Source organism: Panthera tigris, chromosome D4 (assembly GCF_018350195.1).
Source record: "Panthera tigris isolate Pti1 chromosome D4, P.tigris_Pti1_mat1.1, whole genome shotgun sequence".
NCBI lineage: Eukaryota > Metazoa > Chordata > Mammalia > Carnivora > Felidae > Panthera > Panthera tigris.
In genome coordinates, this window is record NC_056672.1 from 51,140,982 (window position 1) to 51,166,323 (window position 25,342).

Below are 25,342 nucleotides of genomic sequence, written 5' to 3' on the forward strand. Positions count from 1 at the left end.
AAAACTATCAAAGCATCCTAAATACCCCAGACACTGACATGAAGACTGAGAGAACAGACCCCAAAACTAGAAGGAGGGAAGAGACCACATTGAAGAATGAAGGAAGTGTGGAGACCTGGTTTAGGGGAAAAATGGACCCTGGGTGCTACAGAGGGGAGGGAGCCATGGTCATGGAGAAAGGAGAGAAAGAGAGAAGAGCATACAGGGATGTGCACAAGAAAAACGTTTCCCAAAGCCACTGGCTTGGAAAATAAGAACTGAATTTCGTGAGTTCTTGCAACCAGTGGGGCTTAAAGCCTGGAGATTTAAAGGTCAGGGGGCTTGGCTGATATAGAGCCTACAGAGCACTGTGATGCTCCTGGAGAGGAGGCAGGCAAACAACCCAGGGACAGATAGCATGGAAACAGGAATCTGAAGAACACCTGGGGCACATGAGGAGGGGGGATTACTTGCTATTCTTGGAGCACATCCCTGAGAGGCAGAGTTCACACAGATGCCTCTCCATGAAAAAACATATGGCCTGTGACATTTTCCTCCCCAACCCTTCAGGATAAACACAAAGCCACCAGCAGGAGACAGTACAGTGTGGACACTGTCTCCCTAACGTGCTTACACCAAGCCCCACCCCCTGGTACTCTGGAGGGACTGCCCTTCTCATTCAAGCTTAGCTCAGTCCCAGCCTGGTGGATCCCTCCCCCAGAAGACCAGCACAAACCTCTATTCACACCACATCTGGTGACCAAAGAGTTCTGCAGTGCCTCAGTTCTGGTGGAATTGGTGTCAGGTCTTATTTCAGAAGCAGACCAGAGTACCCCTAGTTAAATCTCACCACATTCAGGTGAGGGACAAAACAATGCCCACAGAAGTCAAAGAGAGCCTCTGCAGATGACTGGCCTGAAGGACAGAGCAGCCAAAACACAACAGCAGAGCTCCAGCAGCATACACTGGAGACATTCCCTGAAGTGCCAGGTCTTGGGCACTACCTGCCCTCTTCTTCATAAAGCCATTACTGTTACAAGCAGGAGACTTAACTGGCTTTTCTTACACACAGAAGGCAGAGGCTTAGACAAAATGCGAACATGGAGGAATTTATACCAAATGAAAGAACAAGATAAGGTTATAGCCAGAGATCTAAGTGAAACAGATATAAGATGCCTGATGGAGAATTTAAAGCAATAACCAAAGATATTCTCTGGGCTTGAGAAAAAAATAGAATACATCAGTGAGACCCTTACCACAGAAATAAAAGAGTTAAAAAGGTATCAAGCAGAGATGAAGAATACAATAAACAAGATTGGAAACAGGCTTGATTCAATGAACAGTAAGCTGGAAGAAGCAGAGAAATAAATTAGTGACCTAGAGGACAAAATAATGGAAAAAAATGAAGCTAAAAAAAAAAGGAAAAGAGAAAGAATTATGCAACACTAGAATAGACTTAGGGAATTGTGTGACTCCATTAAAAATACAACATTCATATTATAGGAGTTCCAGAGGAAGAAGGAGAAAAGGGAGCAGAAAATTTATTTCAAGAAATAATAGCAGAAAACTTCCCTAATCTGGGAAGAAAACAAACATCCATAGGAGACACAGAGAACTCCCATCAAAATCAACAAAAGTAGGACAACACCAAGACATATTGTAATTAAACTTTTAAAATACAGCAATATAGGAAAAATCTTAAAAACAACAAGACAAAAGAAGTCCTTAACTTATAAGGTAAGACCCATAAGGCTAATTGCAGATCTCATAACAGAAACCTGGCAAGCCAGTAGGGAGTGGCAAGATATATTCAAAGTATAGAATGGAAAAATCTGCAGCCAAGAATACTCTATATGACAAGGCTATCATTCAGAATACAAGGAGAGATAGAGTGTCCTATCAAACTAAAACTAAAGGAGTACATGAACCCTAGGCCATCCCTGCAAGAAATATGAGAAGGGACCTTTTGAATGGAAAGGAGAGTCTAAAAGTGACAAAGACAAGATTATAGAAAAACCTCCAGAAACAATCACAAAACAAGTAATAAAGTGACACAAAATGTGTATCTATTAATAATTAATCTGAATGCAAAGGGACTAAACACTCCAATCAAAAAACATAAGGTGTCAGAATGGATAAAAAAAAAAAAAGACTCACCAACATGCTGCCTATAAGAGACTCATTTTAGACCTAAAGGCACCTGGAGATTGGAAGTGAGGGGATGGAGAAACATTTATCATGAAATGGATGTCAAAAGAAAGCCAGAGTAGCAATAATTATATCAGACAAACTAGACTTTAAAACAAAGACTGTAAAAAAAAGACAAAGAAGGGCATTATACAATCGTAAAGGGAAAATCCAACAAGAAAATATAACAATTGCAAATATTTGTGCACCCAACATGAGAACACTCAAATAAATATATATAACAATTAATGACAAACAAAAAGAACTAATTGATAATAAAACAATAATAGTAGAGCATTTTAACACCCCAAAGGTTACATCAATGGACAGATTATCTAAATAGAAAATCAACAAGAAAATAATGGCTTTGAATGACACACTGGACTGGATGGATTTAACAGATATATTCAGAATATTCCATCCCAAACAGCAGAATTCACATTATTTTCAAGTGTACATGGAATATTCTCCAGAACAGATCACATATTAGATCACAAAACAGTCCTCAATAAATACAAAAAGACTGAAATCACACCATACACCTTTTTTTGATGACAGTGTTATGAAATTAGAAGTCAACCACAAGAAAACAAAAATTAGAAAGACCACAAATACATAGAGGTTAAATAACATGCTAAAAACAACAAAAACAACAACAAAAACCAAAAATCACAATGAGCTAACCAAAAAAAAAAATCAATCGAATTATTTTAAAAATACATGGAAACAAATGAAAATAAAAACCCAGTGGTCCAAAACCTTTGGGATGCAGTGAAAGTGGTCCTAAGAAGGAAATATATAGCAATATAAGCCTACCTCAAGAAGCAAGAAAAATCTCAAATAAACAACCTAATCTTAAACCTAAAGAAGCTAGAAAAAGAATAAATGAAGCCTAAAGTCAGTAGAAAGAGGGAAATAATAAAAATTAGAGCACAAATAAATGATAATGAAACTAAAAACAAACAAAAAACAAAAACAAAAACAAAACAAATCCAATAGAATAGATCAATAAAACTAGCAGCTGGTTCTTTGAAAAAATTAATAAAATTGATAAACATCTAGCTAGACTTCTTAAAAAGAAAAGAAAAATGACCCCAATAAATAAAACCACAAATGAGAGAGAAGAAATAACAAATAACACCACAGAAAAACAAACAATAATAAGAGAATATTATGAAAAACTATATGCCAATGAATTGGACAACTTGGAAGAAATGTGTAAAATTACCAAAACTGAAACCAGAAGAAATAGAAACTTGAACAGACTTATAACCAGCAAAGAAATTGAATCAGTAATCAAAAAAATACCAATAAACAAAAGTCCAGGACCAGATGGCTTCACAGGTGAATTCTACCAAACATTTAAAGAAGAGTTAATAACTGTTCTCAAACTATTCCAAAAAATAGAAAAGAATGGAAAAATTCCAAATTCATTCTTTGAGGCCAACATTACCTGATACCAAAACCAAATAAAGAATCCACTGAAAAAAAAGAACAATAGGCCAAGATCCCTGATGAACATGGATGAAACATTCTAAATAAAACACTAGCAAATCAAATCCAACAATACAGTAAAAAAAATAATTTACCAGGATCAAGTGGGATTTCTTCCTGGTCTGCAAGGGCAGTTCAATATTTGCAAATTAATCAACATGAAACACTGTATTAATAAAATAAAGGATGAGAACCATAGTATTATTTTAATAGATGCAGAAAAATCATGTTACAAAGTATAACATCCATTCATAAAAAAAAAAAAAAACTTAACAAAGTAGGTTTAGAAAGAACATACTTCAACATAATAAAGGTCATATATGAAAAACCCACAGCTAATATCATGTCAATGGGAAAAACAGAGTGTTTCCTCTATAGTCAGGAACAAGATGTGGTTGCACTATCATCACTGTTACTTAACATGGTACTGGAATTCCTAGCCACAGCAGCTGGGCAACAAAAAGAAATAAAAGGCATACAAGTCAGAAAGGAAGAAGTCAAACTTTTACTATTTGCAGATGACATGATATTCTCTATAAAAAATCCAAAACACCCCACCAAAAATTGCTAGAACTGATGAATGAATTCAGTAAAGTCACAGGATACAAAATAAACATACAAAAATATGTTGCATTTCTATACACCAATAATGAAGCAGCAGAAAGAGAATTGAGGACAAAATCCAATAAGATGCCTAGGAATAAACCTAACCAAAGAGGTGAAAAACCTGTATTCTGAAAACCATAAAACACTGATGAAAGAAATTGAAGATGACACAAAGAAATGGAAAGACATTCCATGCTCCTGGATCGGAAGAACAAATACTGGTAAAATGTCTATACTACCCAAACCAATCTACACAATTATTGCAATCCTTATCAAAATTCCAAAGCAATTTTCACAGAGCTAGAACAAACAATCCTAAAATGTGTATGGAACTACAAAAGACCCCAAATAGCCAGACAACCTTGAAAAAGAAAAGTAAAGCTGGAGACATCACAATTCTGGACTTCAAATTATATTACAAAGCTGAATTGACCAAAACAGTATGGTAATGGCACAAAAAATAGACACATAGATCAATGGAACAGAGTGGAAACCCATAAATGCACCAAAAAATACACGGTCAATTAATCTTTGACAAAGCAGTAAAGAATATCCAATGGAAAAAAGACAGTCTCTTCAACAAATGGTAATGGGAAAACTGGACAGCAACATGCAAAAGAATGAAACTGGACCACTTTATTACACCAAATACAAAAAAAAAAAAAAAAAAATCAAAGTGGATCAAAGACCTAAATGTGAGACCTAAAACCATAAAAAATCAGAGTGAAGAACACAGGAAGTAACCTCTTTGATATTTGCTGTAACAACTTCTTTCTAAAATGTCTCCTGTCTCAAGGGAAACAAAAACAAAAACAAAGTATTGAGACTTCATCAAATTAAAAAACTTCTGCACAATTGAAGGTAACAACCAACAAAACTAAAAGGCAGCCTATGGAATGAGAGATGTTTGCAAATGACATATCTGATAAAGGGTTAGTATCCAAAATATATAAAGAACGTATACAATCACAGCCACAAAATGAATAGTCCAATTAAGAAAAATTGGCAGAAGACATGAATAGGCATTTTCCAATGACATACAGAAGGCCAGTAGACATGAAAAGATGCTCAGCATCACTCATCCAGAGAAATACAAATCAAAACTACAATGAGATATTACCTTGCACATGTCAAAATGCCTAAAATCAACAACACAGGAAACAATAGGTATTGGCGAGTATATGGATAAAGGGGAAACCTCTTGCACTGTTGGAGTATAAACTGGTACAGTCACCCTCGAACACAGTACGGAGGTTCTTCACAAATTAAAAAATGGAACTACCCTACGATCCAGCAATCATACTACTAGGTATTTACCCAAAGGATACAAAAATACTAATTCAAAGAGATAAATGCACCCTGATGTTTATAGCAGCATTATCTACAATAGCCAAATTATGGAAACATCCCAAGTGTCCATCAGCTGATAAATAGATAAAAAGAGGCGGTATATGTACTATAATGGAATATTTCTCAGTCATAAAAAAGAATGAAATTTTGCCACTTGCAATGACATGGATGGAGCTAGAGAATATTAAGCTTAAAGAAATAAGTCAGAGAAAGACACTCATATGTGGAACTTAAGAAACAAATGAACAAATGGAAAAAAGAGAAAGAGAGACAATCAAGAAACAGACTCTTGACTTTAGAGAACACACTGATGGCTACCAGAGGGGAGGTGGATTGGGAGATGGGTTAAATAGGTGATGGAGCTTAAGGAGTGCACTTGTGATAAACATCAGAGTTGTATGGAAGTGTTGAATCACTGTATTGTACACCTGAAACTAATATTATACTATATGTGAACTAACTGGAAAATAATAAAAACTTAAAAGAAAAAACTGAAATTACCCTACCTAAGCCAGAAGTAGGACTTATTTAAATTTAGTGGGCCATATTTGGGAGCACATGGGATGCTACAGTGCATGGAGGTCACTGGTACTGTTGCTGTCCACTTTGTCTCATGTCTCAGTATAGGCAACCTGGAAATTTTCTTTATTTGAAAAAAAAAAAAGCTTTATTTGGAAAAAAAAAATTTTTTTTCCGATAAAGTAACACATATTCACTGAAAAAGTACATAAATGCAGAAAATATAATAAAAAATTAAAATTACCTATATCTAACCATCCAGAAAATCTGTTTACATTTTGATACTCTTCTTCATTGACTGAATTGTGTCCCCTTCAATTTTTGGGTTGATTTTTGGGGTTTTTTTTCTTGGTTTTGTTTTGCTTTGATTTTTCTTTTTTTTCCTGTTCCTTTCTCTCTTTTTTTTCCTATTTTTTAAAGGTTTATTTGCTTATTTTGAGAGACAGAGAGAGAGAGAGTGAGCATGCATGCACACATGCACATGAGCGAAGGCAAGACAGAAAGAGAGGGAGAGAGAGAAATCCCAAGCAGGTTCTGAGATATTAGCACAGAACCTAATGTGGGCTCGATCTCATGAACCATCAGATAATGACCTGAGCCAAAATCAAGAGTCAGACATCTCACTGAGTAAGCTACCCAGGTGACCCTCCCCCGCCTTTTTTTTTAATCTTAGAGAGAAAGAGAGCATGTGAGCAGAGGAGGGACAGAGAGACAGAGAGAATCTTAAGCAGGCTCCACACTCAGCACTGAATCTGATGCAAGGCTCAATCCCAATAACCCTGGAATCATGACCTGAGCTGAAATCAACAGTTGGATGTTCAACCTACTGAGCCACCCAGGTGCCCCTTTTGATTTTTCAACGCCTCAGATTCTTAATGTATCCAGTAGAGAAGATACACTAACTAAAATTATTGTTAGAAATAAATGAGATGACATATGCAAACCATCCATTAGGATAACTCTGACATTTTGTTAACTTTTGTGATGATAAAGATGATCATCCCCTTTGCCTCACCAGATCTTCTTCCTCCTTTCGCTATTGTTTCTATATCCCAGGAGGCTGACAGTCATGGACTTACTTAATCAGTGAGCTCCTTTTCCTCTGGCTTCTGGTTCAATCAGGCCAAAGGGAAGTTCCTGCAGGAGAAGCAATAGTGGGAAGAGAGGGACCTGGGGATATTTATTCCCAATGCTTTGCCATCTTGAAAGGTAAAGGGTTGAGTCCCATTACTCCCTTCAAAAACCACAGTTCCCATAATGCGGCCCCCTCTCATGGCTATGGTTATTCTCTTCAGGATCTGATAGCAACCTTTGCTTGTTCCTTCGGGCTCGGAGTGGTAACTCATGTCATGGGACTGCCTTCTGTCCTGTCAGGATTCTCACTGATACAGTAATGATGATAGTCTTTGTCTAAAATGCCATTATTTAACTTCTTCTAAACCTACTGAGGCCCTACCCAGTCTTTAAAGAATAACTGAAATGCCACTGTTTTGAAGAACTATCCCCAAACTGCTCCCCTCCCTTAAAAAAACAATGACCTTATCTTCTCCTGGACTCTCAAAGCAATATGCTTAAAACTTAAATCTATTTTGGCAAGTATCAGAGTCTGAATAATAGTGATCTGGTTTCTGCCTATAAAACTGTGAGCCTAGTGGATATCTCACATTGGGTCTTACTCAATTTTACACCTGTGAGCAGTTGGCACAGCGATTCACCTGTGGATGTGAAGGGAAGACTTTTTAAATTAAACTAAGTATTTTTCTGGGCATGAATTCTTTTCTTCCCCTAGTTTTTTCTAATAAAGATTAATTTAGTCTCTCTGCTTTCTCTAGTTATCTCTCTGATTATCTCTTTACCTAGATTATTTTTTTTTCCTAAAAGAGGAAAGTCCAGAAGCTGATCCAAATACCAAAATTTTTCTCCTTAAAGAACAAGTGAAAGTGGGCAACACTTGGATAGGAATAACTTATTTTTGCTGATAAACATTTGAAAATGTTGCCCAAGTTATCTTAAAAAAACACTATATTAGTCAATTTACTCTTTCCATATTATCTTTCTTTTTGTTTTTCCTTTCAGCCCAGCATAATAACTGAACTTCCTGCCATTGATTATTCACCCTACTTATGTTTTGTGGGGTTTTTTACTAACTTATTTTTTTTTCTTTTAAATTATTAAATCCAAAAGGTACTTTTTCAAACATTTCAAAACTGGAAACCTTGGGGCACCTGGGTGGCTCAGTTGATTAAGCATCCGACTCTTGATTTTGACTCGGGTCATGATCTCACAGTCAGTGGGATCCAGCCCTGAGTCTGACTCTGCGCTAACAGCCAGAACTCTGCCTGGAATTCTTTCTCCCTCTCTCTCAGCCCCTCCCCCACATGATTGCACATGCTCGCTCTCTCACTCTCTCTCAAAATAAATAAGCTTAAAAAAACCTGGCAACCTTAAAGATTTTATTTCCTCTAAATTGTGTTACTGAAAAGAATATTCTAATTGTTAGGAACAGATTCTCACAGTGGATTACTGTATATTTGTCACAGTAAAATAAATGTGACTATATTTAGAAGAAAAAAATATTAAGTACGAGAGAGCCAATACCATTACTGGGTTGAGTTATTTCAAACTTGACTATTGAGAGGCTAAATGTTGCCACCTTGGGATGTATAATGAGAAAGGACCACATTCTTTTGAAATGCTCCAGGGCATTTGCCTCATTTAAGTGCCTGCATTCAGGCTAAATGTCGACCATCAGTTCTTTATTGTAAGCTCACTTTGTAAAATGAATTGTTGCCACTGTAAATATGGTAAGGCTGAAACACTGCATCCATAAGTGACTTGCAGTGACCTCTAGAGTAGAAAGTATTAGCTGTTTAAAGGTCTAGAAGAACAAACCTGTTAGAACAAGAAACCTAGCTGTCCCCCCCCTTTCCTTCCCCCCCCCCCCCCGTACAAAATTCCAGATGGACTATACCTTTGGATTTGGCCTATGAATCTTTGAACTGAGGAATTTCATATAGAGGAGGTCAGAGGAGCATTCATTCTTAATTAGATTAAAAGAGATCTAACTCAATGTGGAGGAATGAGCCTCTCTTCACAGGAGCATAGAAAGGCACCTCTTCAAAACAAATTCCTGCCTAGGAAACTTAGGCAGAAACTCTTGATTAGATTCACTGACACCAGAATACTCCGGAGGCTTAAAACTCTCTAAGAACACTAAATGTGTATTAAAGTAAGTTGCATATTTAATTTAAGCTATTTTATTTTTTATTCTCGCTTGGGCTGCATTATTATTCAACATTGTGATAGTAAGATGTGTCCTTTCAACTGAAATATAACGGGGTCCTGCCAAAAGAGCGCTCCTTCTGAAACTTCTCTTGCAGTTAGGTCAAAAGTTGTGTTGCTATTCGTGTTTTCTCAGGAGCTCAGGCCCCTCTCCTCTACCTGCAGGTCTCACTGTCACTGCTAAGTCAATTTAACTCATTATTCCTCGGAGCATACTCACTGACCAACTCCTTCCTCTAACTAGCTTTTCCTTAAGACTGGAAAATCTACTAGATTTATATCTATCACGATTAGCTTTGCAGGATTCACCACATGGTTAAGTAGAGACACATTCTCTCTTTCACATGCATTCATTTGAGAAATAAAAGGGTGAAAACACAGTAGAATTACTACACTATTGTGCTTGCTTTAATTGCTCACTGAAAAGTTTTAGAGACAATTATTTTTAGAATATAAGATATTTTTTTCTTTCTACCAAGATTTTAGCCAAAGGCTTCAGACTATTTTAGACTCCTCCTCCTCACTTCTCACATCCCTATCAATATTTATCCCTTCCCCACTTTGTTATGTGGCCTCGCTTCCTTTTTTTTTTTTTTAATTTTATCAACCAAGTGTAGATTAAAGGTTAGCTCATTTCTTCATTCATTCAGTCAAAAAGCATCTGTTAAATGACTGCTATTGATTTGCAAAGCATCATGGCACTTCATTTCTTCTGGTACACTATGGTACTTAATTCCTTTAATCATGCCAACAGTTTTCTAATTATTCTCCACAGCTCCACTTCCTCCTGTACCAGAAACCCATTAAAATCCTCTTTATCTTTTTGGTTTCCAAAATTTCAATGATATACAAAACCTACTGGTTTTGATTTACATTCAAGATATTTAGTATGTAGCTGCTACCTACCTGTCCAACTTTGCCTCCCATGATTGCCAAAAGTACTAAATCTATGATAATTTCTACCCAGATCAATTAGCTTGCTATTCCCTATATGCATTTTCTACTTTCTTATCTCTGAACAATAAACTCATATTTTTAAATCAATTTAAAAAAAACAGGTGAAAACAACAACTTTCTATCATGACCCAGATTCTCAGTATGTATGATTTGCTTTGGCATTTCTCAACAAACATGGGGCTATTTGCAGCATTTCCCAAGAAAATAGTTCTTCTTGTTATTTTCTATTTATTCTTCAAAGTCCAAATTAAATATATAACTAGGATAAACATGCTTTCTATAAAAAGGTATTGTGAAAGAGCTGTTTTAATCCTTTCATCCCACCAACATCAGTCCAGATAAAAGAAGCTGAACTAGCCAAAATTCTGTCAAGAAATGAATTTCCAACTGCATTGTTTACTGAGATTTGGATCATGATGGTTCTACAGTGTAGACAATCTGGATAATCACCAGCAACAACCTCAGTTAATCTCTTCATGTCTGCACTGGGTGCAGGTTACTCAGTTAATCTCCAATTGCAGGAGCTAAGTAGTATAAGTAGGAGGACAAGACACTAAATTTTGTTTCTAGGGACGTGTATGTGCATATTTTTTTTAAATTTTTAATGTTTATTTTTGAGAGAGAGAGAGAGACATAGCATAAGCAGGGGAGAGGCAGAGAGAGACAGACAGACAGAATCCAAAAAAGTCTTGAGGCTCCAAGCTGTCAGCACAGAGCCTGACGTGGGGCTTGAACCCAGGAATGGCAAGATCATGACCTGAGCTAAAGTCAACGCTCAACTGACTGAGGCATCCAGGCACCCCAATGTGTGTGCGTATTTTTATAATGCATTTATAGGGGTACCTGGGTGGCTCAGTCGGTTAAGTGTCCAACTCTTGATTTCGGCTCAGGTCATGATCTCATGGTTCATGAGGCTGAGTCCCACATCGATTCTGTGCTGAAAGCGAGGAGCCCATTTGAGATTTTCTCTCTCTCTCTCTCTCTCTCTCTCTCTCTGCTCTCCCTGCCCTTCCCTGGCTTGTGCTCTGTGACTCTTTTAAAATAAATAAATAAACTTAAAAAAATAAAATGCATTTATGGTGGTTTGCTATGATGTATAAACTATCAAGATAAGAGAAATAGAAAAAAAAGAAGGAAAAAATTAAAGATAGAAGAAGAGAAGGGAAAAATAAATAAGAAAAAAGAAGGAAGGAAGGACAGAAGGAAGAAAAATTGAGGCAAAGAGGAAAATGGTAAAACAGTAAGATGAAGCCAGAGTCAGAGTGAGGTTATAGAACAAACCACTTACGATAGAAAAAATTAACTTCTTCATAACTCAGCAAGTTGGAACAGAAAGGGTAACCACCCACATGTAAGGGTGCTATGCAAAGGTTATTATTGCTCCTTGATGAATGAAATGATTACACCAAATTAAAGGTAAGTATTCAGGTTTCAAAGCGCACCTAGTTTCCTGTGCCAAGATGCTACTCATCACAGAGAAGAGGTTTCTGAGGCCACAGCACAACGAACAACATGAAGAATGGAACGTGGATTTGATGCCAACACTTGCAAATTTTCTTAAGGGTTCCTGCTAATTTGCAGTAGACAGCAAAACAAGTGTGAAAGTGTGAAATGACACATGCTGGAGGGAGGGGTGGAAGCTGGGAGGGGGAAGTGGAAATGGTTCTATTTTAAGACGATGCTTAATTTCATTATAATCAACTGTTAGCCTTTTTCTTACATTACTGTTTACTGAAACACTGTACTTTTCCAAATAAGTATATGCCAAAGTTTCACCCATAAGGCCCTATGGAAGCAAGGAGACCATAAGATTCACTCTAATAAAAGCTTCTTACTAGGCCAAGACATCCTAATAGGACACAAACTTATAAAACAATGTGCATTTGAATAGTGTACAGGCAGTCTGATTGTTGATGGGGCAAAATGAATCATGGTGGAGTAGTAGGAGACACAGGGAGGGGGAAGCAGAAAAGAGAAGCAATCTGATTATTTTATTACCTTCCTTAAAATTCTTTCAATAGCCCTGTCGTCTATAAAGGGAGGCAGTGTTGAGTGACTGCTGGTAAGACTGGCACTTGTCTTTGACAATAGAAAGTCTGGGTTCACATATTGTCAGTAACTCATGGGTACCTTGGACACATAATTTATTCCCTTTGAAATTTAGTTTCTTCATATGTAATATTATAAAATATATTATAAATATTTACCTCTATATGATTGCTTAACTGAGATCACTTTATAGACAGCACTGACTACAGTGTATACCAAATAAGAAATACTTGAGAAAATCTTGAGTATTATTATTATTAGTTGGAACATGGACTGGTAGATTTTGAAGAGCCTGAGGATTTCTCTTTTACTTATAGATGAAGGGACTCAGGCTCAGGGATGTTTCTCAATTTTCTCAAAATCATCAGAAAAGGAAGATGGTCTTCTGTCCCACAATCATAGCCCTTGAATATGACAAAGGAGAACAACTCGCTTTGAAGTTCATAAAGGACAAAAAATTTAGAACATTTGCCTCATGGGTGGTGTCTGAATTTCTAACATATCCTGCAAAAGATTCTGTAACATTACTAGAAATGAATTTCATGTTCTTCAATGTCATATTCACTTTATTATTGAAGGATGTGAGGAATAAGGGATATCACCTTAACTCATACTGGGCCCCTGTCAACAAGATTATTTTCATGTAAGTATTTTTTAAAGTTTATTTATTTATTTTGGGAGAGAGAGAAAGAGAGAGAGCATGCACACACACACACAGAGGGAGAGAGAGAGTCCCAAGTAGGCTCTATGCTCAATGTGGAGCCCCAGATGAGGCTTGATCCCACCACCATGAGATCATGACCTGAGCCAAAATCAAGAGTCAGATACTCAACCAAATGAGCCACCCAGACACCCTCATGTAGGCATTTTTTAAGAAAGCATCATTCGTATGTTCAAATTAAAACTTTCAGAGAATTAGTAGAAAAAATTTATGTTGTGTGCCAGTTACTAATGGTAATTATTTTCTGTGCTTCTGCCAAGTGATTATTTGCTTGTCTAAGTTCTCACTCAAGTGATACTTTTACATAGGGTTCAGGCATATCTCTTTCAGAAAAGCAAGTCAACATAATTTTAATATCTGCCTCAGTTTTCCTTTCTGAGAGAAGAAATAAGACCTATCCCACCTATTCCTTATGGTAGCCTGCACATGTACAGAATTTTACAATTCAAGTTGAACTTCGCTGTTGATAGTGGTGCTCCTGAGTCCCTTTTTTTAATCTGATGTGGTTTTCTTGAATAGTGTTAAACGGTTCAACATAATTTGCAGTTGAGATTCTGATGTACAGATTTTAAAAAGGCTTAAAATTCAGATTACTTCAATGCTGACTCAACAGATATGCAAGTGTGTGAGTGTGGTGTGTGTGTGTGTGTGTGTGTGTGTGTGTGTGTGATGTGCCAAAGCCATTGTAAAGGGTAATGGAGCACTGAAGATCATACAGAAGGGTGCCCAGGACACCATGAACAATAAGGCATGGGCACTGTCATTATCCTTCTCCTGAACTGACCATAGTCATTGCACGCCAGAGTGGAAGGTATGTCAAACTTCACCTGGCTCATTAATTTCAGTCCACTAATGATGAAAGTGAGGCCCAGGAAGATAAATACTGTAGACTTTGCTATTAAGAGAGAGAGAAAGCATGAGAGACAGAGAGAGGAGAAGTAGGAGAAAGAATAGGAAAGATACAGAAAAGAACAAAGGTTAAAATTTTACTCAGCTTTCTTAATAATTTATTCATTTTATTTTACAATATGTATACAATTAAATTACTAACCAAGAAAGCTCGAAGGTACGTGAACTACTCAGAGTTGAATAGTTGTTTGTTTTATGGAGGTTTTCTGTTAAAAATAAGACACTTCCCATATTAAAATAAAAATGCTGGGGCGCCTAGGTGGCTCAATCTGGTAAGCATCTGACTTCAGCTCAGGTCATGATCTCATGGTTCGTGAGTTTGGTCTCTGTGCTGACAGCTCAGAGCCTGGAGCCTGCTTCAGATTCTGTGTCTCCCTCTCTCTGCCCCTCCCCTGCTTGTGAACTATCTCTGTCTCTCTGTCTCTGTCTCTGTCTCTCTCTCAAAAATAAATGTTAAAAAATTATTTAAATAAAATAAAATAAAATAAAATAAAATAAAATAAAATAAAAATCCTTGAGAGTCATTAACAGGACTGCACAGGCATAAAGATAAGAATGTTTCCCAGATCAGCTAAAAGACTATTTAGACTTTTTGCTCAACTGAAAAAACAAGCATACAATAGAAGAAAACAAAAATGAGTGTGAGAGTCATGAGTCCCATGAGATTTCCTAAGACTTAAGTCCTGGTATTAATGAGAATGTGAGGTTGCTGCTTCATGAACTTCCAGTGGCTTGTTATTTCCAAGATGAAGACCAAAAAAACAGTAAGGGAAAGTTTGTTCTTGGTTAGAATCTCTATTGGAAAATTTGGAACAACAGACACAGTAAGTGGAAAATGCATGGTGTATGTTTTACTTGCTTTTTATTGCAACATAAACTCTAACAATTTACTCTGATACCCAATTTACTCTGATATCCTGAAATTTCAATCATTTGTATTCTAATACAAACTTGAAAAGTCAATTGTTAAGCAATAACTTCAACACTTTTCATAGAATACTTTTGCAAATGAGGTAAAGGTCCACAGCTACACAGTAATTAATTGATGAGAAAAAGGTCTATTTCTCTTACAAATAGCTTTCCCCCTCAGTGACGACATGCAGGACAATCAAAACTGGCTGAGATTCCAAAAGTTGCTAAGAGGTTCATAAAGACACACTCCTGAAGGCTGCTAGCTGCAAACATTCTCAATACCAGCTGCTTGTCGCTGGGAATTCTTTTTCTTTTTTTCTCTTAAATATTATAAAACATCGTTACCAATCAATTGAGTGGGGAGACTATTTTAAAAAACGAGACGAATTTTATAACTGATGTATACAGACACGTGGTACGATTAGTTATATAAAAATCAGATGTACCTGAAAAATAATATTTAATGAATTGCATGATCCTTTTTTAGGCCTTATTTCAAAATCAATCAAGGATCTAGAGAAGCAAAAGAATTTTGTCCTTAGCTTTTTTCTCCTCAGTTTTTTTTTATTGTGGTAAAATACACACACCATAAAATTGACCATCTCGACCATTGAAACCACTTTATTGAAATGACAGACATATAAAAAGCTGTGCCTATTTAATGTATATAACAACTCAGTTGCGGGAAATAAGCTTAGGAATTCCCTGAGCTTGCACTGATGGGTTAACAAGGCATAAAGAATTAGAAAGCCATAGGATGTGCACACTCAAGTTTGGGTAAACAAGATTAGGTAAATAAGATTAGGTAAACAGGCAAAGGACCCCAGTATAGGTCAAAGGTATGGGGATAGGGAATCTTAGGATGAAAACATCCATGATGAGGCAAACAAGATTAGGTATTCAGGGTGGAAATGCTCTCCAACTTAGTACAATAGCAGAAAGCTGCTTTCACAGGAAGCAAGGACCAAAATAGGTAAATAGGTAAACAAGGTTATAGACCTCAGCAGGGCAAAGTTGCCCAGACAGGAGCTAATTAGCAACAGAAAGCTGCTGAGGTAGCTTACTCTGTTTTGCTTGTCCCCTAGGCCAGTTTAGGCAAACAGATGTGGGGCCTCATGTTTGCTGTAAACAACCTTCCACCCAGCACCAGAATCTTGTTGTATATTGACCCAGACCCCTAACACTGCATATCTCCAAAACCCCCTTTTCCCCATGCCCATGAGTTAATGTTCATGATTTCATTGTCTCTCTGTGCACGCCCACCACACTGGTAAGCCTTCTGATCCTAATAAAAATGGAGCAAGGACCCTTACTCAGTGCTCTTGTCTCCTCCCGGACATTAGCCTCTCTCCCATTTTTAATCCTGCATCCTGCTTTCTTGCTGGACAAGAGAGAACTCCAGACCCAGAGACTATGAAACTCAGTAAGTTTGCGGATAAGTATACACCTGTGAAACTATCACCACCATCAAGACTGTAAACATATCCATCACCTTCCCAAGTTTACTCCCAGTCCCTTTATTATTATTTTGTGTATGTGTTTATGATAAGATTAACATAAGACTCCCTCTCAGCAAATTTTAAATACACAATACAATTTTTAAGTGTATAATTCAGTAGTATCAAGAACATTCATATTGTTGTGCAACCATCCCCACCATCCATCTCCAGAATTTGTTTCATTTTGCAAAAGTGAAACCCTATACCCATTAAACAATAACACCATGTCTTCTCTACTCCCCAACCCTGGCAATCACCATTCTACTTATTGTCTCTATAATTTTGACCACTTTAAGTACTTCATACAATATTTCTTATTGTGACTGGCTTATTCAAATTAGCATGTCCTCAAAGTTTGCCCATGTTGTAGCATAGGTTAGAATTTTCTTTCCATGGCTGAATAATATTCCCTTGTATGTATGTACCACATTTTGCTTATCTATTCATCTGTTCATGCACACTTGGGTTGTTTACATGTTTTAGCTATTGTGAATAATGCCATGAACATAAGCATACACATATCTCTTCAAAATTCTGCTTTCAATACTTAGGGGTATATACCCAGAAGGGGAATTTCTGGATTATATTGTAAATCTATTTTTAATTTTTTGAGAAACTTATATACTGTTCCCTATAGCAGCTATACCATTTTATATTACCAACAGTGCACAATGGTTATAATTTATCCACATCCTCAACTACACTTGTTTTGATAGTAGTTATCCTATTGAGCATGAGGTGGTATCTCACTGTGGTTTTGACTTGCATTTCCCTAATAATTTGTGATGTTGAGCATCCTTTCATGTGCTTTGGACATTTATGTATCTTCTTTGGAGAAATCTCTATTAAGTCTTTTGCCTGCTTTTGAATTGAGTAGTTTGGGTTTTTGTTGTTGTTGAGTTTTAGGAATACTTTATATTCTGGATGTTAATCCCTTAACAGATATATGATTTGCAAATATTTTCTTCCATTCTGAGAGTTTCCTTTTACCCTATTGATAGTAGCTTTTGATGCATAAAATTTTTAAATTCTCATACAGTCCAATTTATCTATTGTTTTCTTTTGTTACCTATGCCTTTGGTGTTATACCCAAGAAATCATTGCCAAATTTAATGTCATGAAGATTTTGTCCTATGTTTTCTTCTACGAGTTTTATTGCTTTGCAGCTTACATTAGGTCCTTGATTCATTTTGAACTAATTTTTGTATATAGTGTTAGGTAAGGGTCCAACATCATTATATTGTGTGGGAGGTCCAGCTGTCCCAGGATCATTTGTTGAAAAGACTGCCCTTTCCCCATTGAATAATCTTAACATCTTTGTCAGTCAACATTTAGTCATATATGAGAGAGGTTATTTCCAGGGTCCCTGATCTATTCCATTGACATATATGTCTGTCTTTATACTAGTTACATACTGTTTTGATTACTACAGTTTATAGTAAGTTTTGAGATCAGCAAGTGTGAATCCTCCAACTCTGTTCTTTTTCAATATTTTTTTGCGTATTTGAAGTCCTTTGAAGTTCCATATGAACTTTAGGATGGATTATTTAATTTCTGCAAAAAATGCCATTAGGATTTTGATAGTTATTGCATTGAATCTGTTGACTACTTTAGCTAGTACTGACATTTTAATCATTTTAATTCTTCTAATCCATGAACATGGGATAAGTTTTTTATTTATATTTTCTTTAATTTATTTCAGGAATGCTCTGTAGTTTTCATTGTAGAAGTCTTGATAAGTATTTTGTTATTTTGATGCTATTGTAAATGAAACTGTTTTCATATTCAATAATCAGGAATCTCTCAGCAGAGAAAATCCAAGAAACTGATGGCTTCACTAGTAACTTTTGCAAAATGTTTAAAGAATAAATAACACCAATCTTTCTTAAATTTTTCCAAAAAAATGGAAAAGAAGGGAACACTTCCAAACAGTCTGAGTCCAGTTGCCCTGATACCAGAGTCAGACAAAGGCATTATAAGAAAATAAACTAATATCCTTTATTAGGACACAAAATCCTCAAGAAAACTGAATTCAGGGGGCACCTGGGTGGCTCAGTCAGTTAAGCAACTGACTCTTGATTTTGGCTCAGGTCATGATCTAACAATTTGTGAGATTGAGCCTGGTATTGACCTCCAGACTGACAGCACATGGAGTGTGCTTGACCTCCTCTCTCTCCCTCTCTTTGCCCCTCCTCTGTTCGTGAACTCTCATGCTCTTTCTTAAAATGAATAACATATTAAAAAAAGAGAAAGAAAACTGAATTCGGTAGCCTATTAAAAGGATTATACACCATGACCAGGTGGAAATTATTCCTGGAATTCAAGAATTTTTCACTGTGAAAATGGATCAATGTAACAAACCACACTAATGAAATGAAGGAAAAACAGATGCATGATCATCTCAACTGACACAGAAAAGGCATGTGAACAAATCTACTACCCTTTAATGATAAAAACACCCAACACAGTAGGAATAGAAGAAACTACCTCAATGTGATAAAAGCTGTATATAAAAAACCTAACGCAAACATCATGCTCAGTGGCGATAGACTGAAAGCTTTTCCCCTAAGATTAGGAAGAAGGTAAGGATACTCATTTTTGCCGCTTCTATCAACATCATACTGAAATCCTAGCCAGAGCAATTAGACAAGAAAAGAAAAAAAAAAACCATCCAAATTGGAAAGGAAGGAGTAAAATGATCATTGTTTGCACATATGATATTATATATATAAAACACTAAGGATTCTACCCCCTCCTCCCCCCAAAAACCCTGTTAGAACTAATAGGTGAATTTAACAAAGTAGCAAGATATGAAGCCAATACCCCAAATTAGTTGTATTCCTATATACTAGCAACGAACCATTTGAAAACGAAATTAAGAGAACAGGTCCTCGGCTTTTTAAGACTTTACATTAAAAATATATTTAAAGCCAAGAACAGGAAATAAAATACAAAATATGCACTACAAAATTTGAATTTTCACTGAAAAATGTAACTTTCATAATAAGCTTTTAATTTGTTATTTTATTTTTCTTAAAATCATAAGTAGAATAATTTAATTTTAGATATGTTGGGGTTTATCTATAACTTACACTTTCATTTTATGGTAGAAAAAGTGACTTGCCCCAGTTTTCACACATGGGTCTTTATTCATATTCTATGCTACCTGTTTCTCCCCTCATAAAATGAATATACACAACTATAGGTAAATGTAATTAAGGAATACAGAAAAGAGAACTCTATTACATATAAACAATTTTTCTCTTTAGCTCTCTTGCTCAGTAGCTCCGTAGAAATGGAAAAACCATTGCTTTCTCTGGGCTTAATTTTCCCCATGAGGAGAAAAAAGAATGGAGGGGATTCTATCAGTGCCACCTTTCCTGCACAGGTGGCCACAGTGGTTTTCTAGCTGTGCTCCACTATGTTGAAGGATTCAAGAGATCACGTCAGGGACTAAAATAGAAAACTGGGGCTTGGATGTAGATAAATTCTGTGTGTCATTTGCTATGCAGGTGGAGCTTGGATTGCCCCTTCCTATTTCACATATACTTCATGCAGAGGCTAGGCTTATGTCTGGTATAAATTGATACTTGGTAAGATTCAGATGATTAGAAGTCAGAATTCTGCCACTAATGTTGATTATTACAATTATCCAAAGGACTGGTGCTTTGAAAAGAGGCTTTATAAAATATAAGAAGTATTAATATTATAATTTAATCAGTATTAGTTTAATAATACTTATTTAATTCCAGCATTAAAAGTGTTTCTTAATAGAGCGAATCACATAGCTGCCTCCTCCAAGATATATATCAACACTGATTTAGCATTGTACATAATCAAAACAGCAACTTAACTTTTTATAAGATATTTTTGACAAGTAAGCTTGTCTTTTTTATAAATTATTTTTACCCCAAGATTCCCTATTCTAGGCTTCCACCTACCAAAATTAAAAATAATAAGACTTTCAAAACTATGCTTTGTTAATGTTCTTTGGGGGGAGATACTCATTGATTTTTTATGACTTCATTTATAGGACCACAAAACTGTAGTTCAACCCTATTCATTCTAATATAGCTCTTGAAGCAGATAGAAACCCATAAAACTACTGATAAGCTGAAACATTATATGTATAAGATATATATGTATGTGTTTATTTAGACACACACACATATATAGAGATGTTTCAAAATAGTTTCTTTGTTATGTGCTTGCTGGCCTTTAAAATCTGCTCAAAAAGCAGAGGGCAATGGTCTCAATTAGATTGAGTTGCTATAACAATTTACCATAGACTGGGTGGCTTACAAATATTTATTTCTCACAGTTCTGGAAGCTGGAGATCCAAGATCAGGAGACGGAATGGTCAGGTTCCTAGTGAGCACCTCCTTTCTGGTTTATAGAGGGCTACCTTCTTTCTGTGCCCTCACCTGATGGAAAGAGAGCTAGCTAACTCTCTAGCCTCTTCTTATAAAGACACCCACCCTTATTGTGAGGGCTCCACCTTTATGACCTAATTACCCTCCCCAAACATGCCGTCTCCAAATACCATCACACTGGGATTACAGTCTGAAATTTTGAATTTTGAGGGGACACAGATATTCAGTCCGTTGCAGCAATGATGGGGTTAATGCTTGGTAATGTTTTTCCAAACCATAAACTGGTTTAGAATAGAGAATAGAGAAAGTATGCCTTGGTAATTGTGGATTTAGTATTTGCAGTTCTGACTATTTGCTTCAAATCCTGAAAGTTCCTGATGTGTAGTAATCTGTTAGACTGCTGAATTTGAATCATCTTCTGCTGGGGTCAGAGGGGAGGTGGATGGGGGGTTACCCCTGAAGAGTGGCAATGAGTCATTTATTAATGAATGAACCAAGCTGACCATGCTACAGTCTTATCTCCAGTCTGCTTCACTGTGTCTATAGTTTTTGCTGCAGAAATAATTGATGTTTGTCTCTGAGAAAATAATGGTTTTTACACCAATAATATATTCTCAGGAAATCATTAAGGATATGCATTAATATTTTTTGAGTACAAAATTATTGAAATGTTATTTATTAGAGTAGAACATTGGAAATAAATCTAGAGTTCAAAAAATAAGAAGGCTATTTAAGTAAACATATACAGAATGTGTAAACACTGAAATTCTGTGTCTAAAAAATGATGCTGTCAAAAATTATTGAATGGAATGGGAGGTTAGTCATTAATTATACTGTTAAGTGACAACAGCACCACATACATATAATGGAAGAGAGAGATAAACATAGAACAGACAAGAAAACCCAGATTTGTGCCAAAATCCCTCATAATAGTAAATTCTTCAAAATGCATTTAGAATATAAATCGATTTGCATGTTAGTTCCATCTCTGTTTTTAGCCTCCAGCTTGTCTATTTCTACTTTGACATACTAAAAACTTTTTTTAAAGACAGCAGCCATGTTGATGTATTTAAAATGAAACTGGATGTTAATACCTTTCAAAACCTTTAATGGCATCTGATTATATTATGATAAATTCCAAACTCTTTAATGTAGCATGCAAGGCCCTGCATGGAATAGCCTGCCCACATCTGCCCTCTCGCATCATGATGCTCTCCCTGGACTTCACTCAGCTCCTGTCACACTGACACTCCTCCAAGCTCTTCCCATCCAGATCTCTGGATGTGCTATCCTTTCCCCTGAAATATTCTCTAGTTGCTCATTCCTCAGGTCCTATAACTCAGCTTAAATGTCATTTTTTCACATATACTCACAATCTTAGCTAAAGAAAGCCATACTGTAGCCTGTATCACTTTCTGTAACCATCACTCTTTATTTTATTTGCCTATGTGGGCCTTTAAAGAAAAATAACTAGACAATAAGTTCCATGAGGGTCATAATCATATCTGTTTTATCATTAATATATAGTGGCTGACACATAGGAGGTGCTAAAAATAATAGTACATGAATTCATAAACAACAATCTTATTTTGTATACTTACATGAACTATAGCTTGATCTCTATTATAGTCAGAAAAGCCAACAATAATTTAAGACATTATTATGATTTTAATTTTTACAAAATACAATATACCCTATTAAATCAGTTTTGAACAAAATTAGCTCCCTTTATCTTTATAGTTTTTAATTTATTGAAAAAAAAGTTTATTGATTTTAAGTATTGAAGGTTTTCATGTTACTCAATGAGTTAATCAAAATCTTAGGCAAAATGCTCATCACAGCACTCTTAGGTGACAGAAGAAGCTACAGCAGGTGTATGTATGACAATCTAGTTTCTCTGTTCACACAAGTAAAACAATAAAATGATATCCTTTAAGTAAAAGGAAACATTTTCTGTTAAATAAAATACTTCATCATTTTCTACTTTAGTTAAAGATACTAGATTAATAAGCTTGGACAGAAGTTATCATTTTAATCAACAGCATTCCTGAAAAAGAACAGAATTGCTACGGTTTCTCTCCTTTGTGATTGTTCTTGAATTTAGCGCACACACACACACACACACACACACACACGCTCTGTTTCTCAGAATATTTTGAAAATCTCCCATTTACTAAAGTGTGTCATCACCTTACTATCACTAAAATAGATTTTTAAATTAAATTTCCTTCAAGAGATATTACCTTTTGTGAAGCATTAATTATTTTTAGTAAGAGATAGGGAAACTCAAGATTACAATGTGCTCCAGATGAATTACAATGAGTGGATGCCTTCTATCCCAGCATATGTAGTTTAAATCCCATATGAGAGACCCTCAAAATGTCTATCAAGAAAAATTTTGACATGTTATCTCTTCACTGTAAGTATCTTAGAAAAGGTCAGAATCTGTCTGGGAAGCAATGAAGAGTGGAGTGGTTCTACCCAGAGAGCTGGACATTCTACGAAGCTGCTTTTACTAGACTATATTTAAGCTGTGAATACTAAGATAAAGGCATGTAGTATAGCATATGCTTTTTAAGTCTAGTGCACATGTTTTCCTACTATACCTTCAGAGATGAGAGATTATATGTGTGCACTCAATCCGTTGGGCTAATAAATACATGGACATTCACAAATGTATTTATATACCCTCACAGCCCTTTACAACTACACAATTTACTATAAATATCAAGTACATAAGTGTGTAAGTTGCAACCATGCCTCTTGGCCTAGTGGGGAAGTAAAAATCACTGCCCATAGAAACTTTTTATTGCAATATAGTAAAGAGTTCAGATAAACAGACTCTTTCAATTACATTCTGATGTGTAATTTATAAAAGATGTCAGTTGGGAGAATGGTTAGTCTGTGAAGGACTCTGACAAAGCCAAATTACCCCTGATTTTCTTGGGCATGGAATGGGTGGAGAGGGAAATTTCAAGTCAACAGGTAGGTTAAACCAAGCTCTATTGGGAATGGCTGTATGTAGCTCAATGGAGTTCAACCCTATTCCATCAACAGGCAAAACCCTTAAAGCCAACACAGTCCTAGGCTTTGGTTACATAGAGATGAATAAGTCTCCCACTCTGGTCTGAAATTCTCCAGTCTCATAGGGAGAGATGTAAATACATAAAGATAATTATAGTGCAGTGTACCACATAACAAGTAGGGATAGAATCTGGAATTGGTCTGGAAAGATGAATTATAGAGTCGGATATAAACTTAGAACTAAGAAGTAAGTTATCAACATCGTAGGAGAAAGGCATTAATATGGTCCTATAGGGTTGCTCTGCATAAAGTTATTTATGTATGATTCTTAAGGAGGAAAAGAATACTTTAAGGGGAAAAGAAAATTGAGGGGAGAGAAAAAAGGTATCCATATAATTACATAGTTGGTAAAGAAATACCTCCACTTTCTCATTATTCATCCCAAACAAGGCAGAAAGTTAGGAAAGGAGAACGGCCAAAACACAGATGCCATCCCATTTCAGTGATTCCAACAATGATAGAGAAAAAACAAACTTTCTGACATGATGTTCCCATACCTTTCCTCTTCTTTGGATTTCATAATAAGTAAAGAAATTTTGTAATACAAAAACACCTGAATTATATTCTATTCTAGCCAAATATCAGGGTCAGGGATTTAAGGTGCCACACAGTCCTCATTGACATCTTCAAGATATGGTGTTGATTTACCAATGCCGGTGAGCCAACATCTGACTCAGCTATTTTAGAATTTGGTGCCATTCAAGACAAAAAATAAAATATAGCTGGTATCTTAAGGCTTTAAGTCTAAAACACATATTTCAGATCTTAAACTCCCATACTAACCTAACAAGCAGATAAATAACCAATTTACAGAGATTTATGGCATTCATACTTTTCATGCATTTTCCTTCTCCTCTTTGACTTCCTTTTTATCCCTTTCCTGAATAGAAGAGGAGGTAAATTGATAAAAAGAGATATCAAAATATATGGGAGAGAGTAAATATTCAAATTAATTTGAAGATGAACCACAAAAAAAAATTGAGAAAGAAACTAATACTTCAGTTTCACTTAGAATAAAGCACAAATAAAGATTTGATAGTGGAACATTTGGTTAGTTTGCTAATATAGAAATGTATATATTATGTAATTATTAGGGGATGATGATTCCATATAGTTTGTGGACTAGGGAGAAAAAAAAGGAAGTAAGAACAAAATAAATGGAAGGCTCCAGAAAATCACCATCCTCATCCCATTCATTTAAGGACTATTTATTATGTAATGGTTCAGTGCCTTCAATCAAAAATGTATAATAGGGAATTTGATATAAAGAGAATATTATAGTATTAAGAAACTTGAAGGATGAATGAATATACTTAGAAAAGAATGAAGATAATTTTGTCAATATCTTTCTGCATGAGTACTTCCGGTTGTATTTATGGAACATCACAGGTGACAGTACATACCCAGAAACTGAACACATT

General features: G+C 35.8%; 1 protein-coding gene and 1 long non-coding RNA gene across 15 annotated transcripts in view; one reads left to right on the top strand and one right to left on the bottom strand.

The window, feature by feature from the left end:
• LINGO2 (leucine rich repeat and Ig domain containing 2) overlaps window positions 1–20,885 on the bottom strand; it is a 429,471-nt gene extending 408,586 nt beyond the window's left edge. For all 14 annotated transcript variants that reach the window (XR_006210668.1, XR_006210669.1, XR_006210667.1 and 11 more), the window contains exon 1: window positions 20,784–20,885. The gene's annotated coding sequence lies outside the window, so the exon portion shown is untranslated. The remainder of the gene's footprint in view (window positions 1–20,783) is intronic.
• Window positions 1–25,342, top strand: part of LOC122233176 — a 52,356-nt gene that overhangs the window by 9,689 nt on the left and 17,325 nt on the right. The gene's annotated exons all lie outside the window — the stretch shown is intronic.